General features: G+C 50.3%; 1 pseudogene; it reads right to left on the bottom strand.

The window, feature by feature from the left end:
- Positions 1-14,773: 14,773 nt before the first annotated feature.
- Positions 14,774-19,518, bottom strand: LOC138259763 (ankyrin repeat, SAM and basic leucine zipper domain-containing protein 1-like; annotated as a pseudogene).
- Between the last annotated feature and the right edge of the window lie 1,705 nt (positions 19,519-21,223).

Genomic DNA, 21,223 nt, shown 5'->3' with positions numbered 1-21,223 from the left:
TGTTGAGGCAAGGCCTAGGTATGTGTGACGCAGTTACAAATTAAGCCATGTGGGCCCCTGAAATGGCAGCTGCCTGACCTGTAAAGTGGGACAATGGGATGTGAGGTAACACCGTCGCGGTAGGCGGTCAAAGACAGCGGAGCAATTCTGCATTGTTTAACATTGGACCCTAAGGGTCCCAGGAGCCAATGACGATGTACGGCGGCGGTGACGGTTCGTACCACCGCGGACGTAACCGCCATTTTCTATCTGTTCAATCACTCGATACCTGATCTTCGACAGGAGAGGACCTACATTGCAAGTGCTTCTTGACCTCAGTCTGGAAGAGACAATGGCTCGTGAGTCTGGGGAAATGGCCCCTGCCTTCACATCGGAGGAGTTGGAGAAACTCGTGGATGGGGTCCTCTCCCAGTACACGCTACTCTACGGTCCTCCAGACAACCAGGTAAGTACACTGGGAGCATGCTGTATGGACTATGCCTGTGTGGAGGGGGGTGGATGAAAGATGGGGGGGGAGAATTAGGCGTGCATGAAACGACGGCGAGTGCATGTGCCACATGGCAAGGGTAGGGATGTGGGCCAATGACTGTGACGGTGCAGTTGGTAATAACTTTCCTTTTTTCCCCTGTACAGTTTATGTAGGTCAGCGCCCACCAGAAGAAGGACATCTGGCGTGCCATCGCCAAGGACATCCGGACCCTGGGGGTCTATCACAGACGGAGCACCCACTGCCGTAAGAGATGGGAGGACATTCGCCGCGGGGGCAAGAAGACGGCGGAGGCCCAGCTGGGGATGGCCTCCCAACGTGGGAGGGGTGCCCGTCGCACCATGACCTCCCTGATGTTCAGGATCCTGGCGGTGGCGTACCCGGAGTTGGATTGGCGCTTGAGGGCATCGCAGCAGCCACAAGGGGGTGAGTACACTCTCATTCAGCTGATTTTGCGTGCAGTGAAGGTGTCTGGGTGGGGGAGGTGGGCTGTGGGTTTCCCTAGGCCAGGGAGAGTGTACTAGTTAGGTCCCCTTGTTCTGGAAGACCCTGTGGCACCTCACCCCACCTGTGTACAGTGCCAAGTACACCTAGTCAGGCTCCTGTGACATCAATGTGTGTAGATGTCGGCCATAGCCTTGTAGGCCATGTCCCAGGGATTGAATAGTGGACCCCAAGTGCGCGGTGTAGTACAGGGGGCTTCTGTGTCTGTCGTGTCCGCCAATGGTAGCGGTAATGCATGCACTAAATATGTCTTTCTTCTGTCGTTCCCCCCCTTTTTGTGGTCTCCATGTTCTTGTGTGCATTAGCATCATCAGGTGGAGGAGCAGTGGCACCGGAGCAGGAGGGAGCTGCATCCCATATGGCCCTGAAGGGCGAGACCACGGACTCAGAATTCACCAGTGGGACAGAGGGCGATGGGAGCTCCACAGCGGGGACAGGAGCTGACACCAGTGATACCGACTCGTCCTCTGATGGGATATCCCTTGTGGTGGTGGCCACATCTGTGCCCCCCACAACTACAGGTACACTAGCAACCCCCCTTCCAGCAGCACCTCAGCCTTTGCCCCGTGACTACTCACCCAGGAGGGTGGGCATCACCTTCGCCCCTGGCACCTCAGGCCCTGCCCCAGTCACCCCTGCTGCCCTCAGTGAGGAGGCCATTGACCTCCTCAGGTCCCTCACTGTTGGGCAGTCTACCATTTTGAATGCCATCCAGGGTGTAGAAAGGCAGTTGCAACAAACAAATGTATTTCTGGAGGGTATTCATTCTGGTCAGGCGGCCCTTCAACAAGCTTTTCAGACTCTGGCCTCAGCCCTGATGGCAGCTATTGTCCCTGTCTCTAGCCTCCCCCCTCCAACTTCCTCCACCCAGACCCAATCCCCTGTACTTCAGCCTATCCCAAGCACACCATCAGACCAGCATGCACACACATCAACATACAAGGGAAGCTCAGGCAAACATAAGCACCACACATCGCACAGGCACTCACGCAAGCATCACACACATGGAGACACACCAACATCCACTGCCTCCACTGTGTCCCCCTCCTCCTCGTCTCCCTCCCAGTCTCGTCTCCACTCACACCTGCATGCACTACATCTACAACCACTACTTCCATCACCAGCACACACACCACCACACCTCGTTGAGGTGCAGTCCCCACCCCCACTACGATTCACAGGTCCCCTGTGTCCTCTCCCAGTGTGTCTGTGACGCCACCTCCCAAGATACACAAACGCAGGCACACACCCACCCAACAGCCATCCACCTCACAACAGCATACAGTGCATGCACCTTCACCCAAAGTCACCAAACGAACACCTCCTACACCCACAACCTCTTCCTCCACTCCCAAACCCCCTCCAGCTACCAGTCCCAGTGTTCCCAAGGCCACCGCCATCATTCCCGCTGCCCAGGAGGCCACCGCCATCATCGCCACTGCCCAGGAGACCACCGCCAGCATCATCCCCACTGCCCAGGAGGCCACCGCCAGCACCAGCCCAGCTGCCCAGGAGGCCACAGCGAGCACCATCCCCACTGCCCAGGAGGCCACCGCCATCATCCCCGCTGCCCAGGAGGCCACCGCCAGTACCAGCCCAGCTGCCAGGGAGGCCACCACCAGCATCATCCCCGCTGCCCAGGAGGCCACCGCCAGCACCATCCCTGTTGCCCAGGAGGCCACCGCCATCATCCCCGCTGCCCAGGAGGCCACCACCAGCATCATCCCCGCTGCCCAGGAGGCCACCGGCAGCACCAGCCCAGCTGCCCAGGAGGCCACCGCCAGCATCATCCCCGCTGCCCAGGAGGCCACAGCCAGCATCATCCCCACTGCCCAGGAGGCCACCGCCAGCACCAACCCAGCTGCCCAGGAGGCCACCGCCATCATCCCCGCTGACCAAGGAGACCACCGCCAGCATCATCCCCACTGCCCAGGAGGTCACCGCCAGCACCAGCCCAGCTGCCCAGGAGGCCACAGCGAGCACCATCCCCACTGCCCAGGAGGCCACCTCCATCATCCCCGCTGCCCAGGAGGCCAGCACCAGCCCAGCTGCCAGGGAGGCCACCACCAGCATCATCCCCGCTGCCCAGGAGGCCACCGCCAGCACCATCCCTGCTGCCCAGGAGGCCACCGCCATCATCCCCGCTGCCCAGGAGGCCACCACCAGCATCATCCCCGCTGCCCAGGAGGCCACCGGCAGCACCAGCCCAGCTGCCCAGGAGGCCACCGCCAGCATCATCCCCGCTGCCCAGTAGGCCACAGCCAGCATCATCCCCACTGCCCAGGAGGCCACCGCCAGCACCAACCCAGCTGCCCAGGATGCCACCGCCAGCACCAGCCCCGCTGGGCCAGACAGGACCACCAGCACCAGCCCCGCTGGGCCATAAAGGACTGCCAGCACCAGCCCCGCTGGGCCATGCAGGACCACCAGCAGCTGAGTTACTGCCAAGGACCCCGCCGCAACACGCACCGCTGAACAGAACACTGCCGCCACAAGCACCGCTGAACAGGACACTGCCGCCACAAGCACCGCTGAACAGGACACTGCCGCCACAAGCACCACTGCCAAGGACACTGCCGCAACAAGCACCGCTGGCCCATGAACGCCAATGGCACTGACGCTACTGAGTCCGTCACAAGCAGGATGAAGCACTCTGGGCACCAGGCCCCCTCCAGAACCAGTGGAGAGATACATCCACTACCTCAGTCCTTGGCAGGATGAAGCACTCTAGGCACAATCCCCCTCCAGAACCAGTGGAGAGATACATCCACTACCTCAGTCCTTGGCAGGATGAAGCACTCTAGGCACAAAGCCCCCTCCAGAACCAGTGGAGAGATACATCCACTACCTCAGTCCTTGGCAGCATGAAGCACTCTGAGCACCAAGCCACCTCCAGAACCAGTGGAGAGTTACATCCACTACCTCAGTCCTTGGCAGGATGAAGCACTCTGGGCCCCAGGCCCCCTCCAGAACCAGTGGAGAGATACATCCACTACCTCAGACCATGGCAGGATGAAGCACTCTGGGCACAAGGCCCCCTCCAGGACCAGTGGAGACTGTTATCCACTTGAGAGACTGTGGCTTTGCACTCCCCAGGATAGAACAGTGGGCAAACCACCCACTGTAGAAACTTGAGAGACTATGGCTTTGCACTCCCCAGGATGGAAAAGTGGGCAAACCACCCACTGTAGAGACTTGAGAGACTGTGGCTTTGCACTCCCCAGGACTGAACAGTGGGCAAACCACCCACTGTAGAGACTTGAGAGACTGTGGCTTTACACTCCCCAAGATTGAACAGTGGGCATGTGGCACCCTCGTGGATTTGGCGTCGTGCACTCAACCGGCTGAGGTGCCCCTCCTTTCCCTTCCCCCTGAGGTGCCTGTTTTATTGATATCTGATGCCCCTGCAGTGTTATCTCTGTCATGTTTGGGGATTGAGTGTGGGCCTCGCCCATGCCGTGTGGGCCCAGTGTTCCACGGACTTCAATGGAGCACTACCTGGACTGCTATTCTTGATGTATATATTTGTTTATAGTGTATATATATTTTTGCGTACTGGATTTTAATATATTACAATGGTTACACTAATTTCCTTTTGTCGTTGCATTCTTCCAGGGGGTTTGGGGGTTGTAACTGTAATGTATCAATATGTATTACTGTGTGTGTTGTAGTGGGTGAGGGTGGGGTGGGGGAGTTGTGTGTTGCATGTGTGTGTCCCTGTTTTTTCCCAACCCCCTCCCTGTGTCGTAGGTGCAGTACTCACCGTGGTCTAGGCGCCGGCGTTTGTGCTCCTGGTAGAGGAGCAAAGAAGATAAGGGCAGGGAGAATTTGCAGCTCTGGTTCCATGGGGTCCTGGTTCCTCGTGGGTTTTGTAGAGGTGAGCGTTTTCCCTTCTGAGTCCTGTTTCTGACGTGTTTTTGTTCTTGGTGAATCTGCCCCGGAAAAGGTGGCGGATTGGTAGGTTGTGATACTGTGGGCGGTACATTGTCCTCCGCCTGTCTGTTGGGGGTGACCGCCATGCTGTTTGGTTGTACCGCTGTGGCGGTTGGAGTGTTAAAGTGGCTGTCTATGTTGGGGGTTTCCGCCACGGTCCTGATTCCATTTTGTTTACCGCCGGCCTGTTGGCGGTTTTACCGCCGCTTTAACACCAACCGCCAGGGTTGTAATGACCACCTATGTGTTTGTCACAGACAGGAGTTTGTTGGCATTGTGTATTGTCTGCCAGATGCGTGCATCCTAGTATGTCATTTGGCATGTAGAAATGCTGTAGCAATGGGGGATATGACAGGTGGCTCAAAATTGTAGGGCCAATCTGTGTTTATCAATGCTCTTGATGTGTCTTCATGTGGAAGAGTTTACAGCACATTGTATTAATTGAGGAATGTTCCCTGAGTGTTGTCATGCATCATGAAGTGACTTGGTTTGATGTTGGCATCACATGTGTTTGTGTTCATGCATTCATCCACAGATGGCTACCATGTTTAGCATGTCCAAGATTTTGGTAATGCTGTTGCTTCTCATTGGGCAATAGGTCATAGTCCTTTTATTTGTGACTATGAGATATGTGTCTCTATAACATTAAGGGGACAGATGTGTACTCCTGACACACTCAGATGTTGTCATTGTCATGGGTGTCACACATTAGTGGTGACTTTCCTGGGCCTTAATTAACCTTTGCTGTGTGTATCCTTGAGACAATAATCCATGACATATTGAACCTGAAGTCAATGGTGTTCCTTTCATTGACACTTGTAAGGCCTCTCTATGTGACACAGATAATACCTCCTTGACTCTGTTGTGAGAGGTGTCACTTGTAGATCTGTAGATTTTTTACATGCCCATTGTAGCATGGGTATTACCATTTCAAATAATGTAGGATATTGCTCTTTTGCATCACAGTCAGCTTGTTGTCATTGGCTTCATCTCAAAATGTTGGTACATCATGAAAGTGCAAAATGGATGTGTGCACAGACTTGTGTGCGAAAAATGAGTGTGTACTTTACAACAGGATACTTTTGTTGGGTAAAAGTTAAGTGGAGTCTGCTGCATGTGGCATAGCGTTGGGGATTGTAGTATGATTGTGGGGTTTGCCAGACTTCACCCATGCAATTGTAGTAGTCTGACATCCTGAATTACAAGTGGGTAACATTTGGAAATCCAGATGGCATGCAAGCATTTGTTATGGGACATTTATGTGCCACTCAAGTGTATGTTTTTGCTGAGGCCTGATGGCATTCTATGTTACTCAGAGTTGTGGCTGAAGTGTTACCAGGTACATGTTGTGACCCTATATCCCTTTCTTTTTGCAGCATCAGCACCGGCAAGTGAAGGAGATGGGGCACAGCTGAGTGGGGAAGCACCTAGCCACTGGACTTTGGGTCAAGATACCACTGACACAGAGGGATCCAGTGGCCTGGAGGGCAAGGGGAGTGCCACGGGTAGACCGAACATTCTTCATCATCATTAGATTCCTTCTCCATTGGCCATTCCTTATTGGTGGCAGACCCATTGGAGACCCCCCAGTACCATCCTTGTCCACCAAAACCCTGTTCTATCAATGCCCCCCCTGTTGCTTTCCACCCAGTTGGCCGTGCCCACTCAACCAAGAGGGTGGGCCTCTCCATTGCTGCAGGCACCTCCGCCCCTGCCCCTGTAAGCCCTGTTGCCCTCAGTGAGGAGGCTATTGACCTCCTTAGAACGATCTCTGTGGTCAGGCCTCCATCGTGAATGCTATCCAGGGATTAGCAGATCTTCTCCAACAGACCAATGCATTCCTGGAAGGCATTCATGGTGCAATGGCTGCCCTACAGAGTTCTTTTCAGGCTCTGGCCTCCACACTGACAGCAGCCAGTGACCCCCACCATCCGTCCCCCTCCACCTCCCTCTTCCCAGTCAACATCCGCCCTTCCCCTACCTACCCAAAGCACACAAACAGATCCTCAGGCCTCCACCTCAACAGACAAAGGTAGGACACAGAAACACAAGCACCACGAGACATTCCTCCGGCACGCACACAGACAACAGCCACTACCCTCCTTGACACCCCCACCACCCCCAGCATCACACACACAACATCATGCCTGCCCAAAGCCACCACCACAACAGTCACAGACATAACCACCAATCCCATCCTACTTCAGCCACCACCCCAGCAGACCCTAAGACATCCACCCCAAACAGCACACTCACAGACAACATAGCTACTGACACACCTACATCCAGCATATCTACCATACCTGCAGTCACCACCCCTATAGACAGCCACCTACCTAACACAGCAGTCCCAAGCACCTTCACTGCCATGAGACCAAGACACATAAACGCCCTCACTCATCCACCCAACAGATACCACCACACACAAGAATACCTCCCATGAGCACGTACCCAAGACATCCACAACCACACATCAGACAATCACTCCCACAACCTCCAAATCCCAACCACCTTCTTATGACCGTCCCCCTGTGTCTAAAAAACTTTACCTTTGTGAGCTAGATCTTACCCCTGTTCTTCCCCCCATACCACACCAAAAGGTTCGTATCCATCCCTTTCACCTCCAAGGCCTCCCTCCCCTGCAAAGACCCATACCTCTCCCCCCAAGGAGAAGGCCACCCCTCCAAAAAACAGAGCTCCTTCCCAAGCCCAAACCAATACCCCTTGTCCCAAATCCAATCCCCCCCCACCCCAGATAATCCCTGAGGTGTCTGCCTGTCCTCTTGATGCCCCTTACTGTGGAGGTTACATGGCAGTCTGGAGTCAAGTAGGGGCACAACACTGTCCCATGTTTTATTCTTTGATTGTACTGGCCAATGGCCTTTGTACATAGTTCATCCCATATTTGCAGTTGGCCAAGGAGTTGATTTTGTTGGCTACACCTTTATCCCTCAATTTTTTCCCTAGGCTGATGTTGTTCCTGTAGTTCCCTCTTGTCTGGCATGTTACCCCCAATTTCACTATGTGTATGTTTGTTTTTGCCTATGTGTCAGTGGGATCCTGCTAGGCAGGACCCCAGTGCTCATAGTGTATGCCCTGTATTTGTTCCCTGTGTGGCGCCTAACTGTATCACTGAGGCTCTGCTAACCAGAACCTCAGTGTTTATGCTCTCTCTGCTTTTTAAAATTGTCACTGCAGGCTAGTGACTAATTTTATCAATTCTCATTGGCACACCGGAACACCCTTATAATTCCCTTGTATATGGTACCTAGGTTCCCAGGGTATAGGGGTTCCAGGAGATCCCTATGGGCTGCAGCATTTCTTTTGCCACCCATAGGGAGTTCAGACAATTCTTACACAGGACTGCCACTGCAGCCTGAGTGAAATAACGTACACGTTAATTCACAGCCATTTTTCACTGCACATAAGTAACTTATAAGTCACCTATATGTCTAACCCTCACTTGGTGAAGGTTAGGTGCCAAGTTACTTAGTGTGTGGGCACCCTGGCACTAGCAAAGGTGCCCCCACATTGTTCAGGGCAAATTCACTGAACTTTGTGAGTGCGGGGACAACATGACACGGATGCACTACATATAGGTCACTACCTATATGTAGCATCACAATGGTAACTCCTAACAAGGCCATGTAACATGTCTAGGATCATGGTATTGGGGGGACAATTCCATGCATCCCCGGGTCTCTAGCACAGAACCAGGGTACTGCCAAACTGCCTTTCCGGGGTCTCCACTGCAGCTGCTGCTGCTGCCAACCCCTTAGACAGGTTTCTGCCCCCTGTGGCCTGGGCAGCCTGGTCCCAGGAAGGCAGAACAAAGGATTTCCTCTGAGAGAGGGTGATACACCCCTCCCTTTGGAAATAGGTGTGAAGGGCTGGGGAGGAGTAGCCTCCCCCAGCCTCTGGAAATGCTTTGATGGGCACAGATGGTGCCCATCTCTGCATAAGCCAGTCTACACCGGTGCAGGGATCCCCCAGCCCTGCTCTGATGTGAAACTGGACAAAGGAAAGGGGACTGACCACTCCCCTGACCAGCACCTCCCAGGGGAGGTGCCCAGAGCTCCTCCAGTGTGTCACAGACCTCTGCCATCTTGGATACTTCTTTTTGGGCTATTTAGGATCTCTCCTCTGAGCTATTCCTCAGATAACGAATGCAAGAGTTCACCAGAGTTCCTCTGCACTTCCCTCTTCGACTTCTGCCAGGGATTGACAGCTGACTGCTCCAGGACACCTGCAAAACTGCAACAAAGTAGCAAGACGACTGCCAGCAACATTGTAGCGCCTCATCCTTCCGGCTTTCTTGACTGTTTCCTGGTGGTGCATGCTCTGAGGGCTGTCTGCCTTCACACTGCACTGGAAGCCAAGAAGAAATCTCCAGTGGGTCGACGGAATCTTCCCCCTGCCAACGCAGGCACCAAACTTCTGCATCACCGGTCCTCTGGGTCCCCTCTCATCCTGACAAGCTTGGTCCCTGGAACACAGGAGCTGGTTCCAAGTGTCTCCCACAGTCCAGTGGCCCTTCTGTCCAAATCTTGTGGAGGTAAGTCCTTGCCTCCCCACGCCAGACTGTAATCCTGTGTACTGTGTGATCTGCAGCTGTTCTGGCTTCTGTGCACTTTTCCAAGGATTCCTTTGTGCACAGCCTAGCCTGGGTCCCCAGCACTCCGTCCTGCATTGCCCAACTTGCTGAGTTGGACTCTGACGTTGTGGGACTCTCCTTTGTGACTCTGAGTCGACTGCTGTACTCATATCTGCGATGTGCCTGTTCTGGTACTTCTGTGGGTGCTGCTTGTTTCTGCGGGTGAGTTGCTGATTACCTCCTCTGTCTCCTCCTCCAAGGGGCGACCTCCTGGTCCTTCCTGGGCCCCAGCAGCACACAAAATCCTCAACTACAACTCTTGTAGCTAGCAAGGCTTGTTTGCAGTATTCCTGCATGGAAACAACTCTGCATTCTCCAGCATGCCGTGGAACATCTTCTGACCAAAGAAGAAGTTCCTGGCACCTTCCGTTGTTGCAGAATCTTTGGCTTCTTCCACCCAGAGGCAGCCCTTTTGCACCTTCATCCAGGGTTTAGTGGGCTCCTGCCCCCCCCGGACACTTGGGTGACTCTTGGACTTGGTCCCCTTCCTCTACAGGTCCTCAGGTCCAGGAATCCGTCTTAAGTGTTTTGCTGGTGGTCATTGTTCTTGCAGAATCCCCCATCTCGACTATACTGTCTTTCTGGGGCAATAGGGTATCTTTACTCCTACTTTTCAGGGTCTTGGGGTTGGGTATCTTGGTCAACCTTAGTGTTTTCTAACAGTCCCAACGACCCTATACAACCTACCATAGGCCTGGGGTCCATTCGTGATTCACATTCCACTTTTGGAGTATATGGTTTGTGTTGCCCCAGGCCTATTTCTACCTATTGTATCCTATTGTGATTCTACATTGTTTGCACTACTTGTCTGTTACTTACCTGATTTTTGGTTTGTGTACATATAGGCCCTCATTCTGACCCTGGCGGTTCTCTACCGCCAGGGCCAACGGGGGCGGGAGCACCGCCGACAGGCCGGCGGTGCTCCCTTGGTCATTCTGACCGCGGCGCTTTGGCCGCGGTCAGAACGGGAAAACCGGCGGTCTCCCGCCGGTTTTCCACTGACCTTAGAATCCTCCAAGGCGGCGCAGCTCGCTGCGCCGCCGAGGGGATTCTGACCCCCCCTACCGCCATCCTGTTCATGGCGGGAAAGCCGCCATGAACAGGATGGCGGTAGGGGGGGGTCGCGGGGCCCCTGGGGGCCCCTGCCGTGCCCATGCCAATGGCATGGGCACGGCAGGGGCCCCCGTAAGAGGGCCCCGCAAAGTATTTCAGTGTCTGCCTTGCAGACACTGAAATACGCGACGGGTGCCACTGCACCCGTCGCACCTTCCCACTCCGCCGGCTCGATTACGAGCCGGCATCCTCGTGGGAAGGGAGTTTTTCCCTGGGCTGGCGGGCGGTCTTTTGGAGACCGCCCGCCAGCCCAGGGAAAAACTCATAATACCCTCCGCGGTCTTCTGACCGCGGAGCGGTATAATGGAGGGCGGGATCCTGGCGGGCGGCCTCCGCCGCCCGCCAGGGTCATAATGAGGCCCATAATTTGTGTAAATTACTTAGCTCCTAAGTGAGGATATCCTCTGAAATACTTTTGGCATATTGTCACTAAAATAAAGTACCTTTATTTTTAGTAACTCTGAGTATTGTGTTTTCTTGTGATATTGTGATATATGATATAAGTGTTATAGTGGGAGCTTTGCATGTCTCCTAATTCAGCCAAAGCTGCTCTGCTATAGCTACCTCTATCAGCCTAAGCTGCTAGAAACACCTCTATTCTACTAATAAGGGATAACTGGACCAGGCACAAGGTGTAAGTACCACAAGGTACCCACTATATGCCAGGCCAGCCTCCTACAGTTCCTGAGTGACTTGGGTTGAGCGCTTCCAGTTGTGTGTGTTTGTGCCTCCTTGCAGCTCCATGTGCTGTTGTCTGCAGTATGTGAGTTTGTGTTCAGTGCTGTTGTCCACCAAGGGAAGGATATATGTTGTGTGTTGTGTCTGTGTGTGTATGTACAATGTTGGTTTCATTACATCGTGCACTGGTTGGTATGGTATATATTTCTTTTTGTGTTGTGCAATGTGACATGTATGGTGTTAGACTTGTCCCCCTGATATGGCTATTGTATACATGTGAAGTGTGTATTCTTGAGATCTGTCTGTGCGGACATGGAGTGTGTTCAGTGGTGCTAGGTTGCTTAGCAGTTGGGTGTGCTTGTGTCCATTTAGATGTGTGTCCCTCGCAGCCAGTTCATGTAGAGGTATGTCCCATGGTGTTGGAGTTGTTGACTTCCCCTTCCGCATTGTGTGGCTGTGCATGACATTAGGTTTTGCTATTGTTTGTCCCTGAAATCCATGTGAGGCCATTTCCTGTGCACATATTTTATGAGGGGCCTATTCAACGTGACATGTGTCCCAGTGCAGCCTCAGTCCATGTATGCTCCTGATGGTCACATCCCAACTGTACAGGTATTGTTAGTATGATGCACTTTATCTATTTTATCTGTTTATCTCTCTGTCTATTGTGTATGCCATTGTGCTTCCATTGTGGTGGATATGTGTGTCCATTTCAGGGTTGTTTCCTGGTGGTGTTGTTTGTGTTGCATGCCACATCCACAGGTATGTGTGTTGTATGTGTAGACTGTTCCTGGCCAGGGTAGAATGAGAGTATGTGAGCTGTGATTGTACATGTGCTATAGGTGTGTTGTTGCTGTGTGTGACAATGTTGTGTAGCCTTCAGTGTCCCTGTGTCTGAGCAGTGTGGCTGTGTGTATTTGTTTGGTGTTGCTGTGCAGTGTAAGTGTGCTGGCCAAAGTGTGCATAATGAGAGTTTGTCTATGTTGCTGTGTCAGTAAGTGTGTACTGCATGAAACATGTTGCTACAGCCCGTGGCGCACCCCCATGATGTGGTTGCAGGTGCTACATGCAGTTTTTAAGGCTTGATGATACTGGTGTGTGTGTACTTGCGGTTGCTGTCATCCACGGCGGCGCTGATTTCATTGTCTGTCGGCGAGCATAAGCAGTGGCATGATGTTTTCAAAGGGCTCCATGGTGGCTCCGAATGTGCATAGATGCCTGAAGGTGAGTGTCTATCTTTATACTGTCCATTTCGGGTCGCACTGTGACTGCCAACATGGCAGTCATGGGACCACCAATCCCGTAATAAGGCCCTTTATTTTAATATAGTTATGTGTTTCCTTTTGATGTACCCTGTAAATATTAATATTAATCATTGCAATAATCTAGTTTTGCAACTTAGGTTGATCTAAGCCCCAGTGGAAGGTACCATGATTCTATGAGACTAAATGGTAAGGGTGGCTCTTGAATAAAGCCACATGAACTGCATCAAATCTACCACTCAAATACTATTTTTGTTCATCAAGGACTCAGCTGGGAAATTAACAGAGAATATTGGTATTCTTGCACATTAAGTGCATACTGCAAATTTTCGAATCATAAAATTGGATAGCCCACATGTTTGCAAATTATTTGTGTCTAGGTTGAAATGTGAATTAGAATTATCTCACTTTCTTTCCTCTTTCCATGTATTTCCATTACATATTCCTCACTCAGATGTTTCTGGTTTTCTGTTAATGATGGATTTGTTGCAAGATAAAACCTATTCTGATGAAAATGATTCTTAAAAGACTACACAAGGATTATGTTTAACAAAATTTGGCAGTACCTTTGTACCTTCTGTTGCTACAACAGAAAATATTTAAGATGGTGTGATCTTTAAATCAGGATGTGCTTTACTATAAGAATAACTACTTAACAAACAGGACTAGAGAACATATAAACATTGGTTTACTAGAATTACCAATCATAGACAGTTGGGGCAGATAAACTGTTTGTATCCACAGTGGCCTGAAGCCCAGCTCTCTTAAACATTGGTGATTTAAAATGCCTTTATTAAATCCTTAAAGCGCTCCACATAACAAATGGGTCTCTTTTCTTTCTACTGTTGCCAGACATTGTGCAGATGTTTTCAACCATTATTCATCAACATCCTGAACCACTTTCTAGTCTGTGGTGTTAACAATTGTTTTAATTGTCACAATTTTACTGCCTTCTATTACTCTAACAAATACATTTTAAGATTCAAGGTGCATTGCTTTCTTTGTCCCCCCCCCCCCAACGCACACACACACACTCTAGCAAAAAGAGAGATTTCATGAACTAGAAAGCTCTTTCTGCAGGACTCTCATTTAGAGTTCATATACCAGTGATGCAAGACGTTAAAGGACTAACCACGCCTCAGTAATGCTAAAAAAAAACAGGCCCCTGTGAAACTATTCTAATTTTAAGGCTGTCACGCTGGATGTGTACATTTTGAAGTTGATATTAGGCACCATTGTCTGAAAACAATCAATCTTCAAGCTCAAGGTTAACAAACAAAAAATACAAAACAGAAGATTAAGTACAATGCTACAGTGAAAACATACCACCCAACACAAAATGAATAAAATCCCGTATACCCATATTATTTTATTATGACTTAAGGGTAGTACAGTATATTAAAACCGTGAGCAAAGGGACAGGAGGGAGAAGGTTACCATTGTTAACAAAACGAAACCTCTTGTAAGTGTCAGACGTTGAAAATAATTCACTATCAATAAAAATTACGCACTTGTTTGAGCTGCTACGCACATGCAGTAGAGTTTCCAAATACTATTGAATAACAGTTGCACTCAGTATACAACTACAGGAGATAACATTGTTGTGGGCTACTCTAGATGAGGTGGTGCAATGAAAACGCAATGATATGCCATTCCGTGTGTAACTTGAGAAGCACACTGAATTGAGACGGCATTATTTAATATGAACAGACAGAGAGAACAGATTCTAAAAATACTGTGATTTTGAAACTGTCTTCATATTTAAAAAACATAACAGCAAAATAACATGTAATTAAGTGAAAAAGTTTAACCACCATGAGTAACTGTGGTTTTGATTCCAAAAAGTCTTCCCTCAGACCCTTACTCACCCCTTAGGTGATGCTCCTGAAGTTCCAGGCATAAGAGACACTAACTTATCAAATTTTGTGAATTCAACCCCATGAAAATAAACATGGCAAAAAAATATGCTCATACACAACTGAAGTTGAAATCGTCCCAATATTTGTTACTTTTCGCACAACTTTATAGGCGTATACATTCGCTACAAAAAAAAGCAAATCTCATCCTAGTCAATTTGTTTAGAAGGAACAACAATCCAAATCCAAACAGTTTTACAGCAGGCTTCTTCATTTTTCCTGTACTCTAAAATGTCTGTTTTAGTAGAGGTGGGACACAACGAGGAACATTCTGTTGACCGTCCTTCAACTTGCGGAAGAGAAGGCCCCTAAACTTGCAGATTTCCTAGATTTTCAACACTGCTCACCAAGTCTTCGGAAACTGAAGTAAAGTTCTGCGTCGCATCCCACTCTAGCACTATCTTGTGAGGAGGATCCATTGGTAGTTGCTTGTTAATATTCTGCACAAGGGTTGTCAAGTAATTACATTGCCAATTTAACGTCAAAAGAAAGGGAAAGAACTCATCAGTGCTGGTTTCAGTGTTCAGAATATCTGGTAGGTCCCCACATCTCATCTCTTCCACTTGCATGTCTCTGATAGCCTCAGTAATTTTCTTCTGATATCTGATATTTGTAATGCTAATCTTTTCAACGTAATTTTCTGTCGTAGATAAAAGCTGCTGCAATGGAAACTCACTGTCCTTCAGCAAATCGGTAAAATGCCCAAGATCAAGAACATGTGAAAACACCTCCACGTCCCAGCTCTTTTTTCCCACATTTGGCCTCAGTTAGAAGAGCCTATACTGCTTTCCTTTCCAGCTCTGCCTCCAACTCTGCTATAGGTGGCATGGCTCTAACAGCCACTCTGACAGTGGCAGGAGAGGGTTTCTTCATGGCTGCAGATATTGGCCGCCTCCCTCAAACTTTATTTAAACCCATCATTGCCCTATATTTTGATCCTTGGATAAAGATAAGAGTCAGTGTTGGGTGGACTACTATGGGCAAAATCCACACAAATAAAGGCATGAAGCAAGGCTGTATACTGGCACCTTTTCTATTTAATCTGTACCCAGGTAACCTGCCGGATCACCTGGCAACGATGAGGGCATTTCCACCAAAAATGGCTGGTCTCGAAGTTCAATCACTTCAGTATAAAGATAACATGGTTCTCTTGGACCAAACACTGATTGGCCTCCAGAGGCTCTTTAATGCGCTTGCCGGCTACTGCAGGTCCAATTACATGAAAGTGAAGGTAACAAAAACAAGGGTAACTATAATCTCCTGCAAACTAAAAAAGGGGGACATGGTTAATTGAAGGGAAGTCCATTTAAGTGGTGGATACCCATAAATATCTAGGTGTATGGCTGAACCGTAGAGGATGTTTGGCACAACACAGCTTACAGCCTTAAAGTGAAGCAGGCGAATAACCACATGTTAAAAAATGTAATCTTGAAAGTAATAAGCAACCCAGCAACAATCTGGCACAAGTACTTAAACCACGCCGCCAAGGTCCTGGAGGTATGTGAAATCGGGACAAGCGACCTCCCGTTCCCTGTGATTGGCAAACTCTTGATCAAATAAGCAAGGCTTATATCAATGGAATATGATGCACAGGCCATGAAGAAATTGAGATGTGGTGGGTTGGTCTCTACGCTGTATGAGCCAGGGACCCTCCCATCCTGCCTTCCTCTGCCTCTCTACCCAAGCATGAAATGTTAGTTAATGGACTTGGATTAATCCCCTTAAACTCCTATTGTTACGGACATGGGAATCTGGATGACTCTGAGCATAGGGAGACTCCTGTACTCTGCATTTGTGAAGAGTTGCATCCGCTGAGGGAGTTCTGGATTTGACTGGTGTTAGAAATGGGGTTTCTGGTTAGCTAGGGTATGCGCCTAAGCCAGGCAGAACCCACCCACTCTAGTCAGGGCAAGGGAGTTACACGTCCAAGATAACCCCTGCTCACTCCCTTGGTAGTTCGGCACGAGCAGTCAGGCCTAACCCGGAGGCAATGTGTAAAGCGTTTGCACAACAAACAGAACAGACGTGACGCAATATATACACCACAAAGTAAACACAACACTGAACTATGTAAAAATAAACTGCATTGCACAAAACATAATTGGACCAAACATTACATATCAGTAATCCCTGATACTTTAGCAGTTGTCAGAGCGTTACACAGGTTACTAATAGTCTGCAAGAATAAGCAGTTGTCACATTAGAACAAGTAAGTACTCAGGATTCTGCAACATAAGCAGTAGTCAGGAATCACAATAGAGAAATAAATGTGGTTGTCATAACCACATCATAAATATCCATAAAAGGAACCTTAGAGAGCATATGGCAGGTCATAAAACACATATCAGCATGTCAGGCCCATAAAAGGAACATCAGTACATATATGTGACATCATAAAAACATGTTAGTATAATAATTCCAGCCAGTCCAGAAGAGGAACATAAGAATTATGTTATACCTTTGAAAAAGTACCTGTTTTAGGATGAAAAATGGCACTTTGAGGGCCAAGAAGATCACTATGGGGGCCACCGGCCCTCCTAGGCGTTAATAGGGGGCCATGGGTTGGTCCTGACGAAGGGGGCAGTATGTTCCCACTCTTGTTCTCTGATCGGGGCCCCTCCTGGGACCCGCATTTCCAGGGATTCCCTCCGGGGCCACTGTGGGCCCTCCGACCGGGGGGGGGGGGCCAGAATGAAACCCCACTACAGGGGACAAGGGGGGAAATCTAACGGGGTAGGCGTCCTCCCACCCGTGATCTCCGGGGCTCAAATGGGGCTCAGTGGCGGGGAGCCTACATTAAGGCTTCCTTCTCCCGCCCGCGCTCCTCTGATGATTGGGGCCTGGGGGAGCAGGGGGCTCCAATGAGGCTTCCACTCCACCCTGATGCAGCCGCACCCGGTGTGGTGTGCGAGCCCTTTGTTGATCCTGTCCCGGGCCGCAGAAGTGAAAACTCCCACAAGCAGAGGCCTCTTAGTGCCTAGGGGGCACTACCTCGGAGTACTCCAGTCCCCCGGGGGCACAACATGGCACGCACTTGGCCGCGCTAGATCTGCCTGGGTCTTGGCGGTGACTACTCCTCCAGGAGACCGGGAAGAGCGCTCACAAGATGTGAGACCAGGCCGCCTGGCTGTGACGGTAATTGTCTTCCCAGCAACATGCTTCCGAGCGCTAAGAACAAAGTAAAGGTGCCGCTCTTGGCGCTATGAAGCCCACACCGGAAGCACTGTACGCGGTGTGGAAAAACCCGTAAAGGAAGCGCTGCACTCGGCGCTAGGAAGCCTGAGAAGGGAGGAAAGCATTCCTTGTGCTTGGTTCATGACAAGAGAGGGGGGAAGCACAGAGCTAGCAGGCCCAGCAACAGGCCAGCACAAGGGGTGCATGTAGGAACGTAACCTCTTTCTAGCCTTGTTACCCCCACCTTTGGCCTGTTTGTGAGTATATGTCAGGTTTTTTTACTGTCTCACTGGGATCCTGCTAGCCAGGGCCCCAGTGCTCATAGTGGAAACCCTATGTTGTCAGTGTGTTTGATATGTGTCACTGGGATCCTGCTAGCCAGGACCCCAATGCTCATAAGTTTGTGGCCTGTATGTGTTCCCTGTGTGGTGCCTAACTGTATCACTGAGGCTCTGATAACGAAAACCTCAGTGTTTATGCTCTCTCTGCTTTTACAATTGTCACTGCAGGCAAGTGACCATTTTCCCCAATTCTGATTGGCACACTAGAACACCCTTATAGTTCCCTAGTATATGGTACCTGGGTACCCAGGGTATTGGGGTTCCAGGAGATCCCTATGGGCTGCAGCATTTCTTTTGCCACCCATAGGGAGCTCAGACAATTCTTACACAGAACTGCCACTGTGCCTGAGTGAAATAACGTCCACGTTATTTCACAGCCATTTTACACTGCACTTGAGTAACTTATAAGTCACCTAGATGTCTAACCCTCACCTAGAAAAGGTTAGGTGCAAAGGTACTAAATGTGAGGGCACCCTGGCACTAGCTAAGGTGCCCCCACATTGTTCAGGGCAATTTCCCTGGACTTTGTGAGTGCGAGGACACCATTACACGCATGAACTACATATAGTTCATAGGTCACAGGTTATATAGGTCAATACCTATGTGTAGCTTTACAATGGTAACTCCGAACATGGCCAGGTAACATGTCTAAGATCATGGAATTGTCCCCCCAAGCCAGATCTTGTATTGGGGTGCCAATCCCATGCATCCCTGGGGCTGCAGCATGGACCCTGGTACTGCCAAACAAGCTCTCTGGGGTTTTCTCTGCAGCTAACGCTGCTGCCAACCCTCAGACAGGTTTCTGGCCTCCTAGGGTCTGGGCAGCCCAGTCCCAGGAAGGCAGAACAAAGGTTTCCTCTGAGAGAGGGTGTTACACCGTCTCCCCTTGGAAATAGGTGTTAAGGGCTGTAGAGGAGTAGCCTCCCCAAGCCTCTGGAAATGCTTTGGAGGGCACTGATGGTGCCCTCCTTGCATAAGCCAGTCTACACCGGTTCAGGGATTCCCCAGCCCCTGCTCTGGCGCAAAACTGGACAAAGGAAAGGGAAGTGACCACTCCGCTGTCCATCACCACCCCAGGGGTGGTGCCCAGAGCTCCTCCAGTGTGTCCCAGATCTCTGCCATTTTGAACGCAGAGGTGTGAGAGCACAATGGAGACCTCTGAGTGGCCAGTGCCAGGAGGTGATGTCAGAGACCCCTCCTAATAGGCCCTTACCTGGTTAGGTAGCCAATCCTACTCTGAGGGCTATTTAGGGTCTCTCCTGTGGGTTTCTCATCAGATAACGAATGCAAGAGCTCACCAGAGTTCCTCTGCATCTCTCTCTTTGACTTCTGCCAAGGATTGACTGCTGTCTGCTCTAGGACGCCTGCGAAACCGCACCAAAGTAACAAGAAGGCTACCAGCAACATTGTTGCACCTAATCCTGCCAGCTTTCTCGACTGTTTCCTGGTGGTGCATGCTCTGAGGGCTGTCTGCCCTCACCCTGCACTGGAAGCCAAGAAGAAATCTCCCGTGGGGCAACAGAATCTTCCCCCTGCTACCGCAGGCACCAAACTTCTGCATCACCGGTCCTCTGGGTTCCCTCTCATCTTGACGAGCGTGGTCCCTGGAACACAGGAGCTGGATCCAAGTGACCCCGGCAGTCCAGTGGTCCTTCTGTCCAAATTTGGTGGAGGTCAGTCCTTGCCACCCCAAGCCAGGCAGTAATCCTGTGCACAGTGTGATCTGCAGCTGTGCTCTTTTGCAAGGATTCCTTCATGCACAGCACAGCACAACTCCCCAGCACTCCGTCCTGCATTGCTCAACTTGCTGATTTGACCACCGGCTTCGTGGGACCCTCTTTTGTTGTGTTGAGATGACCGCCGTGCTCAGATTTCTTGAATGCCTGTTCAAGTACTTCTGCAAGTGCTGCCTGCTTCTGCATAGGCTATCCCTCTCTGTTGCTGAGTGCCCCCTCTGTCTCCTCCTCCAAGGGGCAACCTCCTGGTCCTTCCTGGGCCCAGGCAGCACCCATTATCTTCAACTGCGACTCTTGCAGCTAGCAAGGCTTGTTTGCAGTCTTTCTGCGTGGAAATAACTCTGCATCCTCCAGAAAGCCGTGGGACATCTTCTGACCAAAGGAGAAGTTCCTGGCACCTTCCATTCTTGCAGAATATTCAGCTTCTTCCAGCCAGAGGCAGCCCTTTTGCACCTTCATCCACGGTTTAGTGGGCTCCTGCCCCCCCCCCGGACACTTGTGTGACTCTTGGACTTGGTCCCCTTCCTTTGCAGGTCATCAGGTCCAGGAATCCGTCCTCAGTGCTTTGTAGACAGTTGTTGTCTTTACAGAATCCCACATCTCGACTTTACTATCTTTTTTGGGCAGTAGGGTAACTTTACTCCTACTTTTCAGGGTCTTGGTGTGGGGTATCTTGGACACCCTTAGTGTTTTCTTACACTCCCAGCGACCCTAAACACACTACACTATGTTCTTGGGTCCATTCATGGTTTGCAATCCACTTTTGGAGTATATGGTTTGTGTTGCCCCAGGCCTATTTCTCCCTATTGCATTCTATTGTGTTCTACATTGTTTGCACTACTTTTCTAACTGTTACTTACCTGATTTTGGTTTGTGTGCATATAGTTTGTGTATATTACTTACCTCCTAAGGGAGTATATCCTCTGAGATACTTTTGGCATATTGTCACTAAGATAAAGTACCTTTATTTTTAGTAACTCTGAGTATTGTGTCTCTATCAGCCTAAGCTGCTAGAACACTACTAATCTGCTAATAAGGGATAACTGGACCTGCACAAGGTGTAAGTACCACAAGGTACCCACTATTAGCCAGGCCAGCCTCCTACTGTGCAGATGGTGGCAGTTCCTCCTAGTTACCAGGCAGGTCACAGGTCAGCACAACAGCAGCAGTCCAAGGTGGGTCCTGGTGAGTCCATTTGGCAGCATCCTGTGTCCAGTTTCAAGTAAGTCTCTTCAAGTCTGAATTGTGGGAAAAAATCTCCTGTACTTATAATCAGTTCTGCAAAGCATTTTCAATGAGGAGGAGAGGGAGTTGCAACCAGTTACAAGTGGTTCTAGCGGTGTCTGCTCTTTCATTCAGCACAGGCTCCAAACATCAATTAGGGGTAAACAACCCTATTGTGTGAGGCCAGGGCACAGCCTTTAT

Source organism: Pleurodeles waltl, chromosome 9 (assembly GCF_031143425.1).
Source record: "Pleurodeles waltl isolate 20211129_DDA chromosome 9, aPleWal1.hap1.20221129, whole genome shotgun sequence".
Taxonomy (NCBI): Eukaryota; Metazoa; Chordata; class Amphibia; order Caudata; family Salamandridae; genus Pleurodeles; species Pleurodeles waltl.
This window is presented reverse-complemented; position numbering and strand designations above follow the sequence as displayed.